The sequence below is a fragment of the Hemiscyllium ocellatum genome, chromosome 26 (genome assembly GCF_020745735.1).
Source record: "Hemiscyllium ocellatum isolate sHemOce1 chromosome 26, sHemOce1.pat.X.cur, whole genome shotgun sequence".
Taxonomy (NCBI): Eukaryota; Metazoa; Chordata; class Chondrichthyes; order Orectolobiformes; family Hemiscylliidae; genus Hemiscyllium; species Hemiscyllium ocellatum.
This window is the reverse complement of record NC_083426.1, coordinates 15,821,508-15,847,236: the sequence shown is the minus strand read 5'-3', so window position 1 is coordinate 15,847,236 and position 25,729 is coordinate 15,821,508. Positions and strand designations below refer to the sequence as shown.

At 40.9% G+C, this 25,729-nt stretch overlaps 1 long non-coding RNA gene across 2 annotated transcripts in view; it reads left to right on the top strand.

Moving 5' to 3' along the window:
• Positions 1-25,729, top strand: part of LOC132828304 (uncharacterized) — a 149,627-nt gene that overhangs the window by 10,328 nt on the left and 113,570 nt on the right. For both annotated transcript variants that reach the window (XR_009646099.1, XR_009646098.1), the window contains exon 2: positions 17,199-17,298. This is a non-coding gene — a long non-coding RNA (uncharacterized LOC132828304). The remainder of the gene's footprint in view (positions 1-17,198; positions 17,299-25,729) is intronic.

Below are 25,729 nucleotides of genomic sequence, written 5' to 3'. Positions count from 1 at the left end.
CCTGCTCCTTGGATGCTGCCTGACCTGCTGCACTTTTCCAGCAACACATTTTCAGCTCTGATCTCCAGCATCTGCAGTCCTCACTTTCTTTCTAACTATAATGTTAAGAGCAGATGAGGAGGAATGGAATGGAATGGCTCTCAGCTTTTCCCACTCTTTGCTTTGTGACAGGGTTTTAAATTTAAAAAGGATGTGTTATCCAATTCAGTGTCAACTTCTCAGATTGCGTGCAGGCAGTAAAGAATTAGTCAGACAGGATGTTGTGAGCGAAACAAGTAAGGTGTTAGTTTTATTGTGCTAGAACATACCCGGCTAAAAATATTAAATACTACAAATGTAAAAAGACATCTCAACTTCTACAACTCACACACAATTATAGACACTTGAATATGAAGGGTACAAATGACAGAATAGAGGAGTTCAATCGAGGAAAAAAGATAAGAGCTTACTGGTTGTAGCTGACTGCCTTGTCTGGCTTTGGCTCTCCAAGGTTTTAGTCTTCGGCTGGTAGATTAAGGTTATAGGTGGTGTCTTCTCCATCTCCTGGAATTGCTGTTGTGGAAACTGAAGTCACTTATAAATTCATGTATGGGATACCAGTACAATTAGCTAGGCCAGTGGTCCTTTTGGAGGAGAGAACAAAAGAACAGACTATTACTTCAATGGAGAAAAATTGCAGAAAGTTGCAACACAAAGGAGGTTGGGGGCGCTTGAGCACAAAAAGTAAAGCTATCACACAGGTACAGCAGGTACATCAGGAAGGGAAATTGAATTTTGGTTCTTATTTCGAGAGGGTTGGAGTAGAAGAGTTGGGAAGTCTTACTGCAACTGTACAAAGTGCTGGTGAGACCACATTTTAACTAATGTGAGCAGCCTTAGAACATAAGATACAATATAGAGCAGTATAGCACAGGAACAAACCCTTCAGCCCATCATGTCTGTGCTGATCATGATGCCATTCTAAACTAGTTCCACCTGCATGCACATTTATTCTAGTTATTCCTTCCTGTTTATGTGTCTGTCTAAATGCCAACTCAGCATTGCTATCATAGCTGCTTCTACCACCCACCCTGGTGGCGATACCTCCCACCCTCTTCGTAAAAACTTCCCCAGTATATCTCCTTTAAAGTCTCCTCCTCTCACCTTAAATCTATGCCACCTAATATTTGAGATTCCTATCCTGGTAAAAAAAAGACTCTGACTACCCATCCTATCAATGCCTCAATTTTACATATTTGCAACCTCTGTTGCTCTAGCAAGATCAATCCAAGTTGCCCAACCTAACATCTTCTGCACCCTCTACAAAATCTCCATTTTCTTCCTATTGTGTGGTGACCAGAACTGCACACAATATTCCAAATGTGATCTAATTAATGTTTCCTATGGATTCAACATGACTGGCCAACTTTTAAACTTAGTGAACTGACCAAAGAAGGTAAATATGTCATACCTTTTTCTTTAACACCATATCTACTTGTATTGTCACTTTCAGGGAGCTGTGGACTTGCATCCCAAGATCCCTCTGTATATCAGCACTCCTAATGGTACTGCCATTTACTGCATATTTTCTTCTTGCATTTGACCCACCAAAATGTATCACCTCTCACTTATCCAGATTAAATGCCATCTGCCATTTCTCCACCCAAATTTCCAATTGATCTATATCCTGCTGCATTCTTTGACAATCTTTCTCACTATCCACAACTCCATCAATTTTCATGTCACACGCAAACTCACTAATTTGAACCTATATTTTCATCCAAATCATTTATATTTATTACAAACAACAGAGGTCCCAGCACTGATCTTTGCAGAAGATCACAGACCTACAGTCAGAAAAATACCCAAACAATCATAAGATGTAGGAGCAGGAATTAAGCCATTCAGCCCATCAAGTCTGTTTTGCCATTCAATCATGGCTGGTAGGTTATTCAACCCCATTTTCCCTCTTTCTCCTCATAACCTTTTATCCCCATGGCAATCAAGAATTTATCGATCTCTGTTTAAAATATACTCAGTAACCTGGCCTCCACAACCTTCTGTGGCAATGATTTCCACAGATTCACCACTCTCTGGCTAAAGTAGTTTCACCTTACTTCTGTTCTAAAGGGTCTTCCCTTTACTCTAAGGCTGTGCTCGTGGGTCCTCATCTCTCCTGCCAATGGAAACATCTGCCCAATGTCCACTCTGTCCAGGCCATTCAGTATTCTGAATGTTTCAATTAGATTCCCCCATCATCCTTCCAAATTCCATCATGTACAGCTCCAGAGTCCTCAAACACTCTGCACCATACTCTTGAACCTCTTCTGGACTCACTCCAGGGCCAATACATCCTTCTTGAGTTATGGGACCCAAAATTGCTCACAATATTCTGATTGTGGTCTGACCAGAGCCTTATAAAGCCTTCAAAGTACATCACTGCTTTTATATTCTAGTCCTATCTAGATTACTGATAACATTTTTTTGCCTTCCTAACTACCAACTCAACCTGCAAGTTTACCATAAGAGAAACCTGGACGAGGACTCGCAAGTACCTTTACATTACAGCTTTCTGAAATTTCTCCCATTTAGAAAATAGTCCATGCTTCCATTCTTCTTACCAAAGTGCATGACTTCACACTTTCCCATGTTGTATTTCATCTGCCACTTCATTGCTCATTCTCCTAATCTGTCTAAATCTTTCTGCAGCCTCTCCACCTCAATACTACCTGCCCCTCCACCTGTCTTTGTATCATTTGCAAACTTAGCCAGAATGCCCTCAATTCCTTCATCCAGATCATTAATGTATGTATTGAAATATTGACCCATGTGGAATACCACTAGTCACTGGCTTCCATCCTGAGAAAGACCCTTTTATCGCCATTCTCTGCCTTCTGCCAGACAGCCAGTCTTCTATTCATGCTAGTTCCTTACCTCTTCCACCATGGGCCATTGTCTTACTCGGCAGCCTCATGTGCAACACCTTATCAAAGGCCTTCTTTGACCTAGACAATTTGTATATAACTTACCAATTCACCATGGATCCCATGTGGACTTAATCTTCTGGACCAGCCCATCATAAGGGACCTTGTCAATTGCTTTAGTAAAGTCCATGCAGAAAACATCCAATGTTCTACCCTCATCAATCATCTTCTTTACTTCCTCAAAAGGCTCAATCACATTTATGAGACAAGACTTCTCCTTCTCAGAGCTATGCTGACTATCTCCTTTAAGTCCATTTTTTTGCAAAGGCAAGTACCTTATCTCCCTACGAATCTTCTCCACTAATGATACCTACCATTGATGTAAGGCTCATCAGTCTATAATTTTCTGGATTATGTCTGTTGCCCTTTTTAAACAAAGGAACAACACTGGTTATTCTCCAGTCTTCTGGGACCTCTTCTGGTGGTTAAAGAACATACAAAGATTTCTGTCAAGGCCTCAGCAATCTCCTCCCTTGCCTCCTTTAGTAACCTGGGCTAGATTCTTATTTACTTTAATGTTTTCGAGACACTAAACACCTCCTCCTCCTTAATATTGACATGCCCTAAAATGTCAACATACCCCTCATTAATCTTACCATCATCCTTGCCTTTCTTGGTGAATACCAATGGAGAGTTGTCATTAAGAACCTTACCATTTCCTCTGTCTCCAAGCATAAATTCCCTCATACATTCTTCAGTGAACGTGCCCTTCCTCAGCAAATCTCATGCTCCTAATATGCTTATAAAATGCTTTGGGATTCTCTTTAATCCTACTTGCTAAGGACACTTCATGGCCACTTTAGCCGTTAGAATTTATTTTTAAGTTCTTCCCTGCTTCCTTTATATTCCTCAAGGCCTTGTCTGGTTTCAGTTTCCTAAACCGTACATATGCTTCCTGTTTCTTTTTGACTATACTTGCAAAAACACTTGTCATCCAGGATTCCCAAATCTCGCCATCCTTATCTTTCCTCCTCAGTGGCCCTGAACTCTGATCAACTGGACTTTAAATACACCCACATGTCAGATGTGGAGTTACCCTCAAACAGCCACACACACCCCCCCCCCAACTAATTTCTCCAGTTCCTGCCGAATACTGTTGTAATTGCCTTCTCAATTTAGCACTTCCACCTGACAACCCAACTATCTTTATCCACAACTAACCTAAAATTACATAATTATGATCACTGTTCCCAAAATGTTCTCCCACTGAAACTTTGATCATTCCCTATTACAAGGTCTAATATGGCCCATTCCCTAGTTGGACTACCTACATATTGATTGAACAAAACCTCCTGGAAGCACCTACCAAATTCTGCCCCAACTAAGCCCCTGGCAATAAGGGAGCCCCAGTAAATATTGGGAAAGTTTAAAAATACCAATTTGTTGTTTTTATATCTTTCTATGTTTACCTTTACATTTCCTGGCTGTTGGGAGACGTATAGTATAACCCCATCATAGTGCTTGCACTTTTCTTATTCCTGAGTTCTACACAAATGGCCTTGCTGGATAGACCTTCAAGATATCGTCTCTTGGTGCAGATGTGACATTTTCCTTCATCCCTTTCACAATACTCTCTCTCATGCCAAAAACATCTAAACCCTGGAATGTTGAGCTGCCAGTCCTGCCCTTCTCTCAACCAAGTTGCTGAATTGGCTACAACATAGTAGCTCTCTGTAGTACTCCAAGTCTAAACTCACCTCTCTTACCTGTTGTACTCTTTGCATTAAAATAAATATACCTCAGACCTCCAGTTCCGGTGTGTTCATTAACTTGGCACAGCCTGTTCTTCCTATTGGGCTGACTTGACTTAACCTCTACCTTCTCCTCAATCGCTCCAATGGTGACTGCTCTGGTTCCACCCATTACTGCACTAGTTTAAGCAGCACTAGCAAACCTCCCTGCCAGGATGTTGGTGCCCCTCCAGAATAGGTACAATACGCCCTCCTTGTATCGGTCCCATCTGCCCTGAAAGAGATCACAATGATCCAGAGATCTGAAACTGCCTTCCTCCATCAGCTCTTTGGTCGCTTTATTTAAAGAAAGATATTACTTCACTGGAGGTAGTTCAGAGAAGGCTCACTGTGATGATGCCTGGAGTGGAGGGAAAGAGACAAAATTGGGCAGCATTGTAGACAAAGCTGACAACAGCATTACATTACAGCAAGATACAGATCATTTAGATGGACATAGCTGTGGCAAATGAATTCTGAGATAAGAAAGTGTGAGGTCATCCATTTTGAACAGAAACAGGTTAGCTCAGATCTTTAGAACTCACAAAGTTAAATAGAGTGGATGGTCAATGAGATTTTGGGGTTCAGGCACATAGCTCTTGAAAATACCACAAACAGGTGATGCAAGTAGTCAAGATGGCTAATGGAATGCTGAATTTCACATTTTAAGAGCTGGAGCACAGGGATGCAGACAATATGCTGCAGTTATGCAAAAACCCTAGTAGACGTCACTTAGGGTACTATCAGTGAATGTGGGCACCAAACCTTCAAAGGGATGCTTCGGTTCTGGAGGGAGCTCAAAACAGGTTTGCAAGGTCGGTAATGAGGAGAGATTATACAAATTAGGCCCTTATTCTCTATAATTTAGAATGTTAAGGGGTGATCTAATTGAGGTCTTCAGGATATTAACAGGAAAAGACAAGTTAGATAAAAATAAACTATTTCCACTGGTTGAAGATTCCAGAACCTGGGTCATAGTCTAAGAATTCGGGTGAGGCCTTCAGGAGAGATGTTAGAAAGGACTTCTACACAGAGAGAGTAGTAGATGTTTGGAACGCTCTTCCTCAAATGGCAGTCAATGCTAATTCAGTTGTTAAATTTAAATTGAGGAAGACAAATTTCTATTGAGCAAAGGATATGGGCCCAATGAAGGCGTATGGAGTGAGATCAGCCATGTTCTTATTGAATGGCAGAGCAGGCTTGAAGGGCAGAATGGCCTGCTCCTGTTGCTATGTTCCTATGAATGTCTGATAAACATGGGTTAAATAGGTTGGAATTTAGAAGGACGAGAGGTTATCCCATTAATACATATCAGATTCTGAAGGGGCTTGACAGGTTAAATGCTAAGAGGATGCTTACCCTCACAGGACCAGAGGGCATTTGTCAGGATAAAGTGCACCAATTAAAGACTGAGATGAGGAGGAATTTCTTCTCTCAGACGGCTCTGAGTCTTTGGAGCTACTTGCCACAGAATGCTGTGAAGGCAGAGGTCTTGTCTATATTTAAAGCTGAGATAGACTCTTGATCAATGGCAAATCAATGGTTATGTTCCAGTGCTGAAGAGATTGAATGTTGCAGGTGGTGGATGAAGTTCCTATCTCATCGGCTGCCTTGTCCTAAATCATATTGAGCTTCTCGAGTGTCATTAGATTTTGGGCTCCCTATGTATAAAGGGCAAAATATTTGCTATAGACATCAGCCTTGGATGCCTTTATTTGCTGCTTTACTAATATTACAAGCAGCAGGGAATGTGATTGTGCATTCAGCCTCTCTTTATACAGATGTAAAATGGACACAAATTTCTAATCTTCCACCTTTTGAAGTGTTTTCAAAATACATGGATGAGGAGAGGATGCAGAGCTCTCACCTGGCAGCCACAGTGCAATATGCTACCTGACAAATTTAACACAAGTCTACATGGCTACAATTTCCACTCTGCACTTAGCAGACCATTATCTTGCTTTTATCTTTATATTGGCAACATACTATAAGCATGACGTAGATTATAATAGATTTGTTATACTTTTAGTGCACACCAATGTGTATCAAATAAAGGCAATCCTTATTCTGCAGTTTTGTATGCTGTTATACTGACGTATGATAAGAGACATTACAATGAGTTGAATCTTTCTGGTCCTTTCTGGGAGAGAGCAGGGCTTCCATAATGATGAAGGAAGGTGTTGAATGTGGAGCCTGATGTCTTCTCACTGCGACAGAATATATTGGGAAACTCGGAAGCTTGCCTGCCCAATGATAGCTAATCAGGCCATTTTACTGTTCAATAAGGACTACCTGAACCTCCATGGGCATTTTGCATCAGGATGAACAACTGTTGGAGTGGGGGCCCTTCCTGAATAGTAACCCCAAAGCCCACAGAAGAGCCTTCACCAATGGCAATGGCCGCCCTTGTGGCCATACACAGCTGATGGTACATGTCACCCCCACTACCATCACACCCTCAACTACCACCACCACCAACCATTACCCCTCATGCTATCAACTTTACTCCAACCGTACTCACTTCTTCTCAACATAGTCTCACCGTTGAGACTCTGTCCCACTGGAGATAAAGTCCCAGCACTTACTAGCACTAGGGAGCAGCTCTGCTCAAAACAGCATCCCTAATTGGACTGTAGCCACAGTGGTGGATGTGTTAATTAGCTGCAGTCAGCAAAATAACACGTCTTGTTCCAGCAGCACCTAATGATGTCTGGTCACATGTCCCATTTTGACCCTAGCAGAGGACCTTCCAGGTAAGTAGAAGAGTTCATTCCAATATCACATCTCTTTTGATGTTTGCTTCTGCAATCACAGGATTAATTTAGGGCAGCTATTTTCATAGAATTTCAGCACAAAAAGAGACCGATCTATCCAACTACTCCAAATTTGTTTTTATGCCCCACTGCTATTTTAATTCACTCACAGGATGAGGGTATCATTGGCTAGGCCAGCATTTATTGCCCACCCCTAATTTTCCACATTGCATTCGATCTGGAGTCAAATGTAGGCCAAATGAGGTAAGGGTGGTAAAGGACAGTAGTGAACCAGATGGTTTTTTTTTTACCTTACAATGGTTTCATAGTCATCATTAGACCTTTAATTCCAGGTTCTTTATTGAATTCAAATTCCACCATCTGCCATGATGAGATTTGAGCCCAGATCCCCAGGGCATTGGCTGAGTTTCCGGATTGATAGTCAAATGATAATACCACTAGACCATCAACTTCCCATCCTCCTAGCTTTCCTTCCATAACATTATCAGAATCACCCTTGTTCTCTTCACCTTTGTGTGCTTATGTAGTTTCCCTTTACACATGTTTATACAATTCACCTCAACTATTCCCTTTCGTAGCCACTTCCACTAAGTCACCAGTCTCTCGATTTAGATGGTTCTTCTGAATCCCCTACTGATTTAATTAATTCTCTGTTTGCATTAACTAAGGAATTCAGGTGGTTTCAATTTGTATTAGTAGGAATTGGAATTCTTTTTTCGAAGAAACTTTGGAACATTTACGGTCAAACTGCTGTAAGAGGCACGCCTGCTTATCAAATCATCAAATTGCATCTTCCTTGTGAAATGTCATTTGCAGATTTGAGTCATGTATTGCAACAAAATAAACCGCACATTGTCAGATGTTTGTTGCCAATTGCATCTAACTTTACCTGTGAAAACAGGATATATACATCAGGCCGACTTTTCAGCAGAACACAGGAAGATACTTAAATCACGTAGGTGGGTGTCACAACAAATATGCTGAACAGCAAAATGCTATACATATTTCAGAATGATTTTCTAAACACTTAGGATTCAGAACAATATTTAACAGGCAACTTTGTACAATCAGTTGTACCTTGCAGCTATTGGTTACTGTGATGCTTGGCTGTACATACATTTATTAATAGTGTACAATAACAACCTCCATTTAATTCTGACTAACAAAGTAAAGTTTGGTAAAATGTTTCATGAGGATATCAACAAGCAACATTTCTACCAAGTAACACAAGGAGAAAATGCAACACCTGAACATGGTTTACCACCAGTGACCAAAAGTTTAGTGAAAGAGATAGAATTCAGGGAGTGTCTAAAAGGAAGAGAGAGATAACAAGTTGGAATGGTTTAGTAAGGCAAGTCTGCAGCTAGGGATTTGCAGTCGAAGACATAGCTAACAATGGTGGAGCAATAAAAGGTGAGCAAATACAAGAATTGGAGGAGTGCAACGAGACCTCACGCAGTTGTGAAGCACGATGTGGAGGAGTGATGTTGGACTGGGGTGGGCAAAGTTAAAAATCACACAACATCAGGCGATCTCCAACAGGCTTATTTGGAAGCACTAGTTTTTGGACCACCGCTCCTCATCAGCTGTTTGTGGAGTATAAGAACATAAGACATTGTAATCTTTTGCTATAAATTCTGAGTCATGCAATTGAAATGATATATTGAACAAACCTGGAATGTTGTTAAGTCTTTCATGATTTAGAATGGGTTGCAGGTTTCGGTTCATTGTAAAGTAGAAAGAGGTTACAGTGATACAGAGGAACAATGCCACTTGAAAATAATTATGAGAATTTTAACACTATAGTGTTTCCAGACTGGAAGCCAAATTAAGTCAGCAAGCACAGGGAAGTTGGGTCAAAGAATTTAGTGTGATTAAGGAATAAGTGTATGAAGGCTGCAAAGAATGAGACTAATTGGAGAGCATTGCGTTATTTGAATCTAAAGGTAACCTAGCAAAGGTCGGGAGTATCAGCAGCAGAGTCTAGATTAGAGTGGTGCTGGAAAAGCACAGCAGGTCAAGCAGCATCCGAGGAGTAGGAAAATTGACGTTTCAGGCAAAAGTCTTTCATCAGGACTGAAGGAAAGGTGCCTCCAGGGTGGAGAGTGGGATTGGGGAGAAGGTAGCAAAGAATACAATAGGTGGATGGGGTGGGGATGGACGTGATAGGTCAGAGAGGAGGGGGGGAAGGTAGCAAAAAGTACAATGGGTGGATGGGGGTGGGGATGAAGGTGATAGGTCAGAAAGGAGGGTGGAACGGAGAGATGGGAAGGAAGATTGGCAGGTAGGACAGATCATGAGGATGGTGCCGACAGATCTGTGCCAGGGCTGAAACGGACACCTTCACAAAAATAGAGGTAGGTAGGAATGGTGATGGAGAAGATACGGGGGTCAGAAGATCATCTGAGGGTCAAATCAGTTGCAGATGTATTGTTCAGAGAGATGCCAAATTTTTTCTCTTGCTTTTTACGTTTTAATGTGTAATATTTTGGAATATCCAAAGATGAACTTGCTTTAACAGCTGATTAGACAGAACATCAAAAAAAAACAAAGAATGGTTTCTTAATCAATGTTAAAAATCACACACTACCAGATTATAGTCCAACAAGTTTACTTTGGAACCACTAGCTTTCAGAGCACTGCTCCTTCATCAGGTAGTTGTCAGATAGATGTGAGAGCAGCACTCCATGTGTAGTTTACTCTCTGGGAATATAAAAGGAGAAGGGATAAAATGCCAGTTCCAAATCCACTGAAGTGGATTACTGCAACTGCACACTCCTGGATTTGAGTGTTACTGTGCTGTGGTGGCTATAGTCGAGGAACTATCCCCTCATTATCCCTGTGTTGCCTGTCCATCTCAGAGTGTTGTAAACAAGTTTAAAGGAAACAGAACGAAGGACTTCTCTCATCCTGAATTAGATTAGATTAGATTACTTACAGTGTGGAAACAGGCCCTTCAGCCCAACAAGTCCACACCGACCCGCCGAAGTGACAACCCACCCATACCCCTACATATACCCCTTACCTAACACTACGGGCAATTTAGCATGGCCAATTCACCTGACCCGCACATCTTTGGACTGTGGAATTCAATTCCAGTTGTGGAATTCAATTCCAGTTGAAGTGCATCTTACCTTCAGATATTCAGCCAGTCTATAAAACTAAGGATCTTGAACCAACTATAGATCCATGAATGTTGATGTTATCAGTAACATCCACTACAGTGGCTGCAACATTCAACCATACACTCTAACAGACTGAAATGTACATTTAAAAAAAAACTTTATCTTTTTGGACACACCTCTTATTTCCAATCGTTATGAGTACGTGTTGCATTACCTTTTTTTCTCATGTTTAGTAATTACTAAACCTTTTGTTAATTCAGGAATGTCTGGTTCAATTGGCTCATTTTAACACAAGTTCATTTGGTTCTGGGAGGAAGGGATCCATAAGGGAAGAGATCCTTTTTGAATTAATCTTGTCAGGTGTAATGACTAAGGAAATATTGCTGCAATGATAAGGCCTTGATGAAATCACATCTGAAGTATGTTGCATAGATTTTGTCTCCTGACCTCTGGATACTTGCCTTAAATGGAGTTCAATGAATGTTCACTATTTCTGGGATGAGAAGATTGTCCTATGGGGGAAGGTTGAATAGAATCAGCCTATATTATCCAGTGTTCAGAAGAACTAAAGCAAATGACATTGGTACAGATGAAATTCTACGTAGGATCAATGGTGAGGCTGTTTTGTGAGATTCAAGAGTCTAATGCTGGAGCCAGAGTCTCAAAATAAGAGAACAGCTATTTAAACTGAGATGATTCACGCAGAGGGCGGTACGTGTATGGAATGAGCTGCCAGAGGAAGTGGTGGAGGCTGGTACAAAAACTACATTTTAAAAGGCATCTGGATGGGTATATGAATAGGAAGGGTTAGAGGGATATGCGCCAAATGATGGCAAATGGGAGTAAATTAACTTAGGATATCTGGTTGGTGCAGACAAGTTGGACCGAAGGGTCAGTTCCTGTGTTGTATAACTCTCTAGCTCCATAATTACTATAGAAGTGAAATTCCTCTGGAGTTGAGTATCTGTAAATAGGATGATATTGGGGTACAAGTTAAAACTTTACTTAGCTGTTTGTGTTAAGATCTTTCTAACTGCCTTACATATAAATATAGCTTTGCTTTTTTTTTTCTCTTTTGTGTAATAAATACATGTTCTTTCTTAAAGAACATCTACAGCCTCACGTGAGCATGTTTCAATGAATATCCAGCACCATAACCAACTACAAAAAAATGAAACATTAAAAAAATTGAGGCAGGTTTTCATGTGGGATCTGACTTGTTTAGCTGGAATCATAACCATTCCGAAAAACAAGGGGTATGGGATCAGGCAGAAAAGTCCAGTTCCCATAATAACTCAGCCATGATATTGAAAGGTACAATGAGTTCCTGGGATCAGGTTGCTTTCTCCTGCTGCTCCCTCTTATGTTCTTGCATAAATAATCTAAATAAAAAATCTAAAGTAATAAAGAAGTATTCCTTTTCAGAAGGGAGTTTGTGCCTCAAAGGACATGCACAAATTTGGGTGAACTGTGTGTGTGTGTTGTTAGTGATGGTAAGCCTATCCAATCCTAAATACCCATCATAATGGATTCCGCACTTTTATGATCAGGTTGCAGTCATCTGGTCTCCTGTAGTCATGGGAAAGAAGGTACCTTTCATGTGTTGTGCATCTGGCTATTCCTATATTACCTACACAGACTAGTTTTGCCTGGGCTAAGCAGCATGGGGAACAAGTTCTGCCATTATGCTCATTGTATTCCAAAAACCCTGATATTGGCTTCACTGATCAGGTCCATTGACTCCTTCTATGCTTCCCACAGACTCAGGAAAGCAACCAACATAATTAAAGATCCCTTGCACCCAGGTTATACTCTCTTGAACCTCTTCCATCAGGAAGAAGATATTAAAAGTTTGAATACATGTAAGAACAGATTCAGGAACAGCTTCTTCCCTGCTGTAATCAAACTTTTGAACAGATCTTTCAAATGTTAATTCTGACCTCTTTCTCTGTGCAACTTCTCTGCAGCTGTATCACTGCATTCTCATTATGTTCTGCTATCCTGATACACTATGTATGGCATCATCTGCCTGTATTGAAAACAAAACAACACTTTTCACTGTATCTCAGTACACATGACAACAATGAATCAATCCTTGAAAGCTTAAAATAAAGCTTAAGCAGCAAACCAACCCTCTAAATCAATTCCAAATCTTTATCTGCATGAACAGATTGTTTCATAAATTGTTCTTGATACAAAAAAAAGCATATTAATCATAAAGGTGTATAAGATATTTAACTGTACATATCCAATCTTTGGAAATATATTGAGAAATATTACTCCTTTACTGGAATAGTTTGGAATATGTTTACTGTAGAAATGTAATAACTTTTTATAATAATAATAATAATATAATAGAATAATTGGATGCCCTGGCCAGCAGGACCTAACCACAATTCTGGTGGTTTGTAACCAGGTGGTGGGGTTATGTAATGATGTGGAGATGCTGGTGTTGGACAAGGTCAAAAATCACACATCACCAGATTTTAGTCCAGATTATACAGAGGGAGGCTTAGACACAGAATTTATAAGTAAAAGATCCAAAGTGTTACACAACTGATGTGAACAAAGTTTAGCACACCTAAGATGGCTCTTAAATTTTAATTAGTTAGAATAGAGGTGCAGGTTTCAATTGATTAGTATGCAAATCCCAAAATTTCAGATTCGCATCAGTTGTATGACGCTTAGATCTTTTACTTATAAATTCTGTGTCTAAGGTCTCCCCCTCTCACAAATACCTGAAGAAGGAGTGGGACTCCTTCTTGTGTTTTCAAATAAACCCATTGAACTATAACCTGGTGTCTTGTATGTTATATGACAGTATGATCAATTAGAGGTGGGTTAGCAGATGGACAAAGTGACTGTAAGAGTGTTCTATTTCTTTTCTGGTGCAACATTCACAGCTACCATTTGCATCATACAGTGCCAGGCAATGACTATTTCAACACAAAAGAACCTAGCCATTTCCCCATGACCTTTTAATAGCATTACTACTGCTGAATTCCTTATGTCAGGTCACCATTGACAAGAACCTAATTGGCAAAAGTGAGGACTGCAGATGCTGGAGATCAGAGTCTAGATTAGAGTGACGCTGGAAAAGCATAGCTGGCCAGGTAGCATCTGAGGTGCAGGAAAATCGACGTTTCAGGCAAAAGCCTTTCATGAGGAATGAAGATGGGCTAGTCACATTAAAATTTTACAAGAGCAGATCAGAGACTGTATATTCTGCCATGAGTTACTACTTACCTTCATTACCCCTCAAAACATCCCCTCTTCAACACACAAGAGTGTGTTAGAATACTTTACACTTCACTCAATGAATGTAGCATCAACAACACTCAAGAATAATACCCTTTCGGACAATGTAGCTTAATTGATTGGCATTCCACCACATAATAATTCACCCCTTTCACCATTGGTGAAAAGTGACAGCATTGTGTACCATCTGGTAAGTATGTTGAAGCAATTTGCCAACCCTCCTACATCAACACCTCTTTGATTCAGCTACCCAGAAAGATAATGACACTGCTGCAAGGGAACGCCATCATTTCCAAGTTCCCTACAAGATGGACACCTTGGAAATATATTGCTGTTTCTTCAATGGCAGGTTTTGCCCTATTCACTTAAACTGTCTCCATCCCTCGGGACTGTTTCTGAGAAAGATATGTTGTGGATGAACCAGGGAACTGTATCTAGCAATGTCATAAGGTAGGTGTGATATAGTCGATTAGATCTTTGATTGAAAGACAAAGTCAGAAGTCACACAACACCAGCTTATAGTCCAACAGGTTTATTTGAAATCACAAGCTTTCAGAGCACTACTCCTTTGTCAGTTGAAGTGAATGACAGGCAAGAGACAGAAATATAATTGGATGCTAGCCTGAACTAGCAATAAGATAAAATAATTCAAGATTTATTTAAAACTTTTTGTATTTTGGTTTACTTCCTATTGTTCTTTCTCTTTCTATTGTTAGCCTGGAGTTAGTCAATCGTAAATAAGATGCCTCTGCACCTCAATGGAAAATAATGCAGCTCACTGATTTATCTTATTTATTCGTTCATGGGATGGAGATATCACTGGCGAGGCCAGCATTTATTACTCATCATTAACTGCTTTAGGGAAGGGGAAGTGGGCCACCTTCTTTAACCCCAGCATTCTTGGTGTGTAGGAACATGCACAGTGCTGTTAGGGAGGGAGTTTCAGGATTTTGACCCAGTGAATGTGAAGGAACACCGATATCATTCCAGTCAGAATGGTGTGTGGCTTGGAGAGGATCATACTGGTAGAGTCATAGAGTCATGAAAAGCATAGAATCAGGCTCTTTGGCCTGCATGTCAATGTCAGTCAACAATCACCAAACTACACTGATCCATAGCCTAATGGGCCCTGGCATTTTAAGTGCTCATCCAGATGTTACTTCAATGTTGCAAGAGTACCAGCCTCCACCACTCTTTCAGACAGTGCATTCCACATCTCTACCATCCTCTGGGTGATTTTGTTTTCTCTCAGGTCTCCTCGAAACCACGTACTCCTCATCTTAGACATGTGCCCTCTGATCTTTAACACCTCTGTGGTAAAATGTATCTTCCACCATTGTCCTTGCAGATGGTAGAGAAAGTTGGTTTGGAAGGAGCTGTTGAAGGATAATTGAGTTGTTGTGGCAATGTCGTGAGAGAAACCATAATCATGAAGACCCAGATCGTCAATCACCAGCCTGGAGTGCAAAATACGTTTAGGCACAAATTGACCAGCAGATGGAGCCGACACCCCATTCTATGTCTGTGAAATTCCTAGCTGTACGGAAATGCACTTAAAACAAGTTTCACTCAACTAAAGCTTATAAATATGACAAAGTGATGTTGCTACCTATGTACCCCTAAAAGTAGAGGACTTAAATCCAAATGTTCCAATTCTGAGCTTGACTGGTATTCAAAAATGTTCTGCTTTCCTGGTTAAATCCTGTAACATTCTGAGAAGGGAACATCTTGTGTTAGCTGTACCTGCAGAGATATTATTTTGGAGGCAGGAGAAGAAATGTAGACAATTTTTCTTTGTGAATGCCAAGTTGGATATAAGTATTAGCCCAAACAGCCTGAATTATTGTCGCCCAGTGCTCTGTCATATGTTCGCCTATAAATTCACAATGGAGAGGATTGCGAATCAAAGCTGCTTATCATTACACCCATTCACCAATGTAATGTAGAACATTAGAGTTATAGAGTCATAGGGATGTACAACATGGAAATAGATCCTTTGGTCCAACTCATCCATGCTGTCCAGATATCCTAAATTAATCTGGTCACACGACATAGTAACCTCACTACACTACACACTTTCTCTCTCTGTCTCTCTCTCTCTCACACACACTCTTACATACTAACACAAATGCAGACCCTCTCTCATACACACGGTCTCTCAGCCACACATACATATCCACCCCCCACACTCACACCGATGCACACATCCTGTCACAGGCTTATACTTCATCACACTCGCGTACACACTCTATGAAGCATGCACACATGCACACACTCTCTCACACGCACTCACACTCACATGCACACACTGACACTCTCTCTCTCTTCCTCACATGCACGCACACACATATAAGTCTATGGGCTGAATTTGCATTTGTAGAATTGTATTTGCGGGCATGTTCTATTTTGCTGAAAAAGCACACAATCTGCAGGCAGTCAATGCAGGTAATCAGTCCATGTAACATTTTATAAATTCCTACTTTGGAAATAGAACAAGTCTGACTCAAGATTGGGATACAGACAGACTCTAACCTCACACCTTCAATACATTGTCTGAGCTGAGATGTCACTTTTTATTATAAAACAGAAACCTGCAACCCTCTCTAAAAGATGAAAGACTTAATAGCAATCTATGTTCGTTCAATATATTATTCCAGTTGCATGCTATTGTGACCTTTTGCCATAAATTCTTATGATCCTGCTCCACAGCTATCTGATGAAGGAGTAGCGCTCCGAAAGCTAGTGCTTCCAAATAAATGTGTTGGACTATAACCTGTGTTGTGGTGATTTTTTGTTTAACTATGGAGGGAGAGACATTTTTACTTCTAATCACTATTCAGTGATGATTATTGAAAGCTATTATTGGACTTCTCCTGGTGTGTGAACACCATGTGCTGATGGAATTGGGTCTATTGTGATGCACCTATGGGTAAATTGTAGGCTGATATTCACTTTCACGTGAATCAGAGCCTCTTGTATGAGTGTTTGGAGGGATCTACTTAGCCACTATCTCCTCCTTAGTGAGACATCTCTTTAAACCTTTTTTGAAGAACCTTTTGGAAATCTGCCATCATATGCCTTCTGTGACTTGGTGTCAAATTTTGTTTGATAATATTCTGATGAAGCACCTTGGGATACTTTACCATATTAAAGGCACTGTATATATTTAAATTATAGCACTGCTTAAAGGACACCCCAACAACACCTTAAAGGATTGGAGCTGGTGGGGGGGGGGGGGGCATGGAGTTGGGTACAGAAAATCATTGGATGAATAAAGGTTTAAAAATGATTTAAAAATGAAGCTAGTGCCTGCTGATCTTTCACTCCTTTAAATTTATTTTGTTATAGAGCTCACTGATCTGGTGCAAGGAAATATCTCCATTCCTGTGCAATGTGGACAAAGAAACAGTATACCTGTTGCTAAAGGACAGTTCAGAGCAATGCAGTTGTAAGTTAACCATGTGCATGTTGTGTATATGAATTGCTGAGTCTTATTCTGACTGTAGAACTATCTTGGCACATTTCACACATTGACAGAATATCTCGATGTTTTAATGCAATTTCCTATCCTCTGGAAACAAGAGTGTGATGGTGAAATGTAATAGGCTTCATCTGTATCCTAAGCTATTATCCTGTGGTACTTTATTTTTCTGTTTCAATACATTGCATGACTGCATTCTGAAGATTTAAATAAGCTGCAAGTTGCGTCACCTTGCTGCTGTTTGTAACTGTCTCACCTTTGAGACAAAGAGATTATATATTTAAGCTTCACTCCAAGAATTGAGCATTAATCTAACTTGACACTTAAGTGCATTGGAACATAGAAACAGACATCAGCTGTTTAAACGTGTTCCACCATTCAATGTGATTGGATAACACTATATACACATCTTTGGTTTGAATCAATGCCTCTGGTTAACAAAAATCCACCAACATTGGATTTAAGGTCAACAACTGACCCAGCATTAGCTGTAAGCAACAGAGAGTAACATTTCTATCATGGGATGTGGGTGTTGCTGGCAAGGTCAGCAACTGTTACTCATCCTTAATTACCCTTGAACTGAGTAGCCATTTAGAGTGTGGTGAAGAGTCAATAATATTGCTGAGGGTCCTATATAGATGAGTTCATTTGTGAGTCACACATGGACCAAACCAGGTCAGATTTCTTTCCTTGAAGCATATTAGTGAACTAGCCTGATTTTTACAATAATTGCTGATAGTTGACATGGCCACCATCACTGAGATTAGTGACGTCACAAATTTATTAACTGAACTCAAATTACACCAACTGCCATTGTGGGATTTGACCCTATATTTCGAGAGCAGTTACCTGAATGTCTGATTACAAGATTAATGGATTTAGCACTATGCCACAATATTTTCTGAAACTCTTATCACCCTTAGTGTGTTTAAATATTTCTCACCTTCTCTCTTGAATAATCTGATTCTAGTTTTTAAGTTATAACAATGATATAAAAGAGGAACTGAAGTAGACTGCTCGGCCCCTCAAGCCTATTCCACTTTTCAATAAGATCATGGCCAATGTGTTTATGTTTTGAATTCAACATACCAATCAATGCCTGATAACTTTGATTCCTTTACCTAACAGGAATCTGCCATAAAACATTTCATATAATGAATGTGCCTCAATTGCCTTTAGAGTCAGAGTTCCGCAGTCACATAATTCTCCAAAAAAACCTCATCACTGTCCTCAAGGGATGATGACTAACATTAAAGCATTGTCTCCTAGTTCTGAACTGACCTACAAGGGTAAATATGTTTTCCATGTTTACCTTGATGTTTCAAGGTTCAATGCATTTCGATTTAGTCGTCTTTCATTCTTCCAAACTTCAGAGGAAACAAACCCAGTCTGTAAGCTTTACCTCATACAGGAAGCATTGGAGGCTGAGGGGTGACCTTATAGAGGTCTACAAGATTATGAGGGGAATGCTTAGGGTAAATAGACAAGGTCCTTTCCTCAGATTAGGAGTGTCCAAAGCTCGGGGGCATAGGTTTAAGGTGAGAAGGGAAAGATTCAAAAGGGATTTAAGGTGCAACTTTTTCAAGCAGAGGTTGGTGTGTATATGGAATGAGCTGCCAGAGGAAATGGTGGAGGCTGGTACAATTACAACATTTGAAGGGGATTTGTTTGGCTATATGGATAGGAAGAGTTCAGAGGGATATGGGCCAAATGCTGGCAAATAGGACTAGAATAATTTAGAATATCTGATCAGCATTGTCAAGTTGGATCATAGGATCTGTTTCCATGCTGTACATCTCTTTGTAAAGAGATAGGACTCAAAAGTAAATGTCCATCAGACAGCTGTGAACAGTCCAGGATGGTCTGAGGTCGTGAAAGTGACTATAAAATAAAATGTTTCTAACAGCAAGGAAATTATGTGACCCTATTTGCAACAGGTGTTGCGAATAGACTAAGCTTTCCACTGGCCTGACGGAATGTTAAATCACCAAAAATGTATATCTCTGTGTTTTGCAGCAGATGCATTGTACAACTATATTATGTAAAGGGGATGCAACATCCTTGAAGCATTGAAAGATCAGCATCACTCCAGTTTAAATCATACAGTGCAATATAACTCCTGTGCAAATCATCAGATCTGGCAGAGGAACACTGTAACCTACCTCAATAATAGATCCACAAAACAAAACTGCCTGCATCACCGAGTGAAGGCAGGGCCAACAAATGAAATCATTATTAGTCAAAAAGAACTTTCCTCCTATTGTTCAGCGTAACATTATGGAATCCATCTGAAAAGCAGGTGGGGCTTATGTTTAACATTTTATCCAAAAAGCTTTTCTATTGGTAAGGCGGGGCATAATTGTAATGTCACTAGATTGGTAATGCAGAATGTCAGGCTAATGTTCTGGGGACATTGGTATCATAGAATCCCTACAGTGTGGAAACAGGCCATTTGTCCCATCAAACCCACACCAACACTCAGAGGGAGATCTGGCCCAGACCCACCCACTGTCTTATCCTTATAACCCTGCATCTCCCATGGTTAGTCCACCTAGCCTGCACATCCCTGGACACAATGGATAATTTAGCATGGCCAATCCACCTAACTTGCACATCTTTGGATTGTGGAAGGAAACTGGAGCACCCAGAGGAGACCAAGTAAACATGGGAGATTGTGCAAATTCCGCACAGACAGTCGTCGGAAGGTGGAATCAAACCTGGGTCCCTGACGCTGTGAGGCAGCAGCGCTAACTACTGTGCCACCCAGTCCAAATCCCAATATGGCAGAAGGTGAAATTTGAGCTTAATAAAATCTGAAATTAAGAAAAAGCTGGTCTCCTGGCAACCACGGCACAGTGGTTAGCACTGCTGCCTCACTGCGCCAGGGACCCGGGTTCAATTCCTGCCTCAGGTGACTGAATGTGGAGTTTGCACATTCTCCCCGTGTCTGTGTGGGTTTCCTCCAGATGCTCCGGTTTCCTCCCACAGTCCAAAGCTGTGCAGGTTAGGTGAATTGGCCATGCTAAATTGCCTGTAGTGCTAAGTGCAGGGGTAAATGTAGGGGAAGGGGTCTGGTTGGGTGCACTTCGGTGGGTCGGTGTGGACTTGTCGGGCCGAAGGGCCTGTTTCCACACTGTAAGTAATCTAACCTAATCCCTACACCACTTTCAATTTTCATGAAAAGCTTCACTGTTGTCCTTTTAGGGAAGGAAATCTGCCATCCTTACCTGGCCTGGTCTACCTGTGACCCCAGTACCTCAGCATTATCCTGACTCCTTACATCTGGGTATTAAAATTCTGACAATTAAAGACATCCACATCCCCTGAACAAAAAAACCCTTACAATTGCTTCAACTACACAGTGGGCTGGAAATCCCATCAAGGCAGGCAATATCTGTAGAAAGTTAACATTTGTAATCCTTTATCATTTGAAGATACTATTGATTGATCAGTTTATAATGAAGAACAATAGCAGCAACAATTTACATTCACATAGTGTAATAAAGCATTAGGGGAGGTGATGGCCTGTTGGTATTATCGCTGGGCTATTAACCCACATCAGGTTCTGGAGACCTGGGTTCAAATCCTGCCATGGCAGACAGTGAAATTTGAAGTCACTAAAAAATGATAACCATGAGTTGATTGTTGGCAAAACCCATTGGATCACTACTGTCCTTTAGGGAAGGAAGCTGCTGGCCTACATGTGACTCCAGACCCACAGCAATGTGGTTGATTCTTAACTGCCCCTCTGGGCAATAAATACTGCCTGATCAGCAAAGTCTTCATCCTTTGAATGAATTTTTATAAAGGCACTGCCCAGGAGGACCCTAAAATGCATTTTGATAGCAAACCACATAAGATAATAATATGCTGGCAGATGACTAAGTGCTTGGTCAAAGAAGAATGTTTTAAGGAGTGTCTTAAAGGGTGAAAGTGAACTGAAAAGGAAATGTTTTGGGAGGGAATTGCAAAGACTAAAGCACTGGAAGCACTAATAAGTGATCAAATTCAGCAATGGTAAGAAGGTGGAATTGGAAGAGTGGAGATGTTTTGAACGGTTCTGGAGATGGAAGGGAATGTAGAGACCAGAAGAAGTGAGGGCATAGTGGTATTAAAAAAAAGAAAGGTGAGAATTGTAAGGTCAACACATTGCGTAACCAAGTGAACAAGACTTTGTGTGAGTGAGGACACAGGTAGCCAAGTTTTAGATGGCCTCAGGTTTTTGTAACAGAGCAAGGAAAAGGGAATGGATGGTGAAATCAATAAAGAAAAAGGGTGACCTGTAAAAAGAGAGCAGGAGATGATCAAATGGGAGGAGAGGTCAAGACAAGAGTTGAAAAGCAGGACAGCACCATCTAGTGGTGCTGTTATCTCCCCCAATGGAAATTGCTTTAAAAGGTGCCTCTGTGATATCTACATTGAAACTTTAGTTGGGAACAAGTAATATTTTTAAAAACTGATCAAATGTGTGTTTGATGCTTCTGGGAGTCAGTGACAAAAGTGCTACAGATCATTGAGAATGAAATGAAGCAAGAAAGGGTTGAGAGAATAAACAAGGGATTGAACGTTACTGTAGAGACACAAAACACTGGAATTATACCGAAGTGTTACTTTTCTCCTCTGGACAAACAAAGTTGGAAATTAACTGCAGTTGGCAAATGGAATTTCTCAGGCCAAATTACAGCACTGTTTATTGTTAAATTTAAAGAAAGATTTGAATTCAAGTAGGTGGAGACCTTTGTCCTTCAGAGATGAGTGAGAGAATTCAGCGTCACAAGCAAGTTTGTTGCAAGTTAAGAGCTTCTTTTAGTGTCTCAGTCAGCCAGGAAATGTAAAGAATGCCTGACAGATTAAAAAGTAACCAGAAGATGATCAGAAAATGTGTTTGAAGTTGCTGTTTGCCAGGTATGCAATGAAATTCTGCTGTGTGGCATGACACATGATCATCTGATCTTTAAACCACATGAATGGTTTCACTCCCTTGCATAAATGCCCCCTTATGTCACATGATTTGAACACAATGATACCCTATTGTGGCCTCTGCCATCAGCTGATGCAAACAAAAGCATTTTTTTAAAAATAAAGTTTGCTTCCCACCCCTTCCTATGCTCACAGACCCCCAACATTTATTAGGTCACAAAACCGTACAGTAGAGAAAGCGGCTGTTCAGCCCATGGTGCTTCTGCTGGCTCTTTGCAGGAGCTATGCAATTGGCTCATTCTCATGCTTTTTCCCGTTAGCTCTGTAAATTTTTCCTTCTCACGTATTTATCTAATTTCCTGTTGAAAAGTTATTACTGAATCTGCTTCCAACATCCTTTTCAGGCTGTGCATTCCAGATCATAACAACCCCACTGTGTAAACATTCTCGCACTCATGTCACCTTTGTCCCTTTTGGCAATGAGTTCCTGGCATAGAGAATACGGCCTCCTCTTCCACTGGGTCAGGACAATGGGTCAGGATTGTCTCTCACTATTATGTTCCTCACTTGTGAGATAAACACCGGTGTGGAAGCAGGGTGGCTTTCAGCAGCTAAGGAGCTGAGGTCAGGATGGAGTCACACAATGTTACAGTGGTGGAAATAGGCTGGCTTAGAGATGGAGCAGATGGGGGTCTAATATGACACTGGTGGTTGCAAACAACCTGGTTCAGGCTCAGATTGGTGCAGGTTGTTGTTGTATTGGGTGCTCACTCTGCTCAGTTGGTTGGATGGCTGGCTTGCAGTGCAGAGTGATGGATTGAATTCCCACACTGGCTGATGTTACCATGAAGGGCTCTCCTTCTCACCCTCTCCCCTCATCTGAGATGCGGTGACCCTCAGGTTAAATCACCACCAGTTGTCTGTCTCTCTGTCTGTCTCTCTCTCTCTCTGTGATGAAAAAGCTATGGTCTGGTAGCACTATGGCAACTTTAGCTCTTTGTTGCATTAAGACTAAAGTGATGTGGAAGATAATGAACACAATGGAAGGCTCCCTGTTGAGGATTATGACATTAAGGTAAAGTCGCCATCGTTCTACCAGACTCTGTTGACCTTGGTGATGGAGTAGAAAGTGATGAAATCAAATAGTCAATGATGGACAGTGAGTGATTGATAAGTTTATCATGTGCTTCAATCCATAGCTTCAAACTGACGTTTTGAGTGACATAAAATTACCTTGCATTAAAAATAAAGAAGATGGGCTACCCTGTTATATTTTAAATTTACTCTCCTCCGGTTCTTTATTCCTGAATGTAGCCAGTTTGTTGTCAGACTTTGGCCAATCCCGATATCCGGGATTGATCCAGTTAAAAAAAACTTAATTGAATGCTTCTGATCTTCCCCATCCTTTTTCACTCCATTCCCCAAATGTGGTGCAGGGTTTGTGGGGGTGGGTGCAAAGCAGGAAGAAGAGGGGTAGTGTGGAAACCTTGCAGGGAGTGACTCAGTGACTGTTTCCCCCTGCCCCACCCCATTTCAGCAGTTGAACGCACTCGCCAACCCCAGGGATATTTACTTAACTGAGTTGTCACGGAAAAGCAGAAAGTGCCATCTTTAAAATGGTACAAATGGGCCACAACAGATTACCAAACTGAAGTATGCAAAGTGTTAAACTTCACACTAGATTTCCTAGGGCATTCTGCTATATCTTGGCAGTTAAATGGTTCCCAGGACTAAATTTGAGAAGGTATGTGATGTTAATAAATCACAATGCACAAAGGAATGTAATACGTTTGATCTGCAAATCCGGCCCCCTTGAATACCACAAAGATTACTGGATGGCTTTAGCTTGCTATTGTTTGCAAAAGTGTGCTGGGAAGATTCTTCCACGCAGTAATTTACATACAGGTGCTAAAGAGGCCAGAGCTGTTGTACTAACTGTGGTCTCAGGTACTCTGCTTTATGCAGTACCTGAATAGAGCTGCTCAGATGGGATTGCTTCCTCAGATTAACTTTACAATGTCTTTCTCAGGAAGAGAACTCAGCCCTTGTAAGTAAGCATTGTCCTGTCAAGATCTTGCAAAAACCACCATTCCTATGTGGTTCAGCTGGCCAGAAACAGCTGAAAGGATTGGATGCTGTTCATTGTTTTAAATCACTGCCAGCAACATCTCCTTAACCCTTTAATGGGTCAACCATCCTTTTCATTTTGATTTTCCGATGCCTTTATTCATTTTCAAGGAATTTAACATCTTCCCTCTGTTTGGAATATTGTGTGCAATACTGGTCTCCCTCCTATGAGAAGGATGTTGTGAAACTTGAAAAGGTTCAGAAAAGGTTTATAAGGATGTTTCCAGAATTGGAGGATTTGAGCTCTAGGAAAAGGCTGAATAGGCTGAGGCTATTTTCCCCAGAGCATCGGACGCTGAACGGTGATCTTATAGAGGTTTATAAAATAATGAGGGTGCATGGATAGGATAAATAGACAAGGTCTTTTCCCTGGGGTGGGGTAGTCCAGAACTAGAGGGCATAGATTTAGGGCGCGAGGGGAAAGATATAAAAGGGACCTAAGGGGCAACTTTTTCACGCAGAGGGTGATTTGTGTATGGAAAGAGCTGCCGGGGAGGCAGTGAAGGATGGTACAATTACAGCATTTAAAAGGCATCTGGATGGGTATATGAATAGGAAGGGTTTAGAGGGATATAGGCTAAGTGCTGGCAAATGGGACTAGATTAGGTTGGGATATCTGGTCAGCATGGATGAGTTGGACTGAAAGGTCGGTTTCCATGCTGTACATCTCCATGACTCTATGACTCAGATGGATGTAAAAGCCTTGGTGGCAGTGCAACACTCCCTCAACATTGCAATGTAGTGCGAGCTTTGATTTGAAATTCAAGTCTTCAAGTGGAACTTGACCCCACAACCTTCTGACTCAGATGAGAGTGCTACCATCTGGATGATAGCAACTGTTGACAATGATAAATTGGCAGTGGTACCAAACATCTTCATATAATACTATTAATGTAAGAAAATGCCCTACGCTACCTCTTAGGAGTTTGATCAGAAATGCTCTGAGACCATATCAAAGAAAAGAACTATTAGAAAGGGCGATTAAGGGCTCCACATAGAAATAGAGCAAAATTAATTCTTTACTTTACTAAATGCAAAGTTCCATAGAATCCTAGGATATAGAAGGCAGCCATTCAGTCATTGTGCCTGGGCAGGTCCTCTGGAAGGGAAACTTTTCTCTATAGCACTGCAAATCTTCTCTCTTCAAATGTTTTCCCAATATCCCACTTTCAGTCACTGAATTCCAGATCCTAGCCTCTCATTGTGTTCATTGCTTGTGAAATGACTGCACAGAGACCGTTATCCCATCACTAAGTGACCTTTTATTTCCATGTGCATGGTACAATGGGCTCTGACCAGCCAGCTGAGAACCTGTCCCTTGAATGAGGAGACTCTCTGAATCTCCTATTTA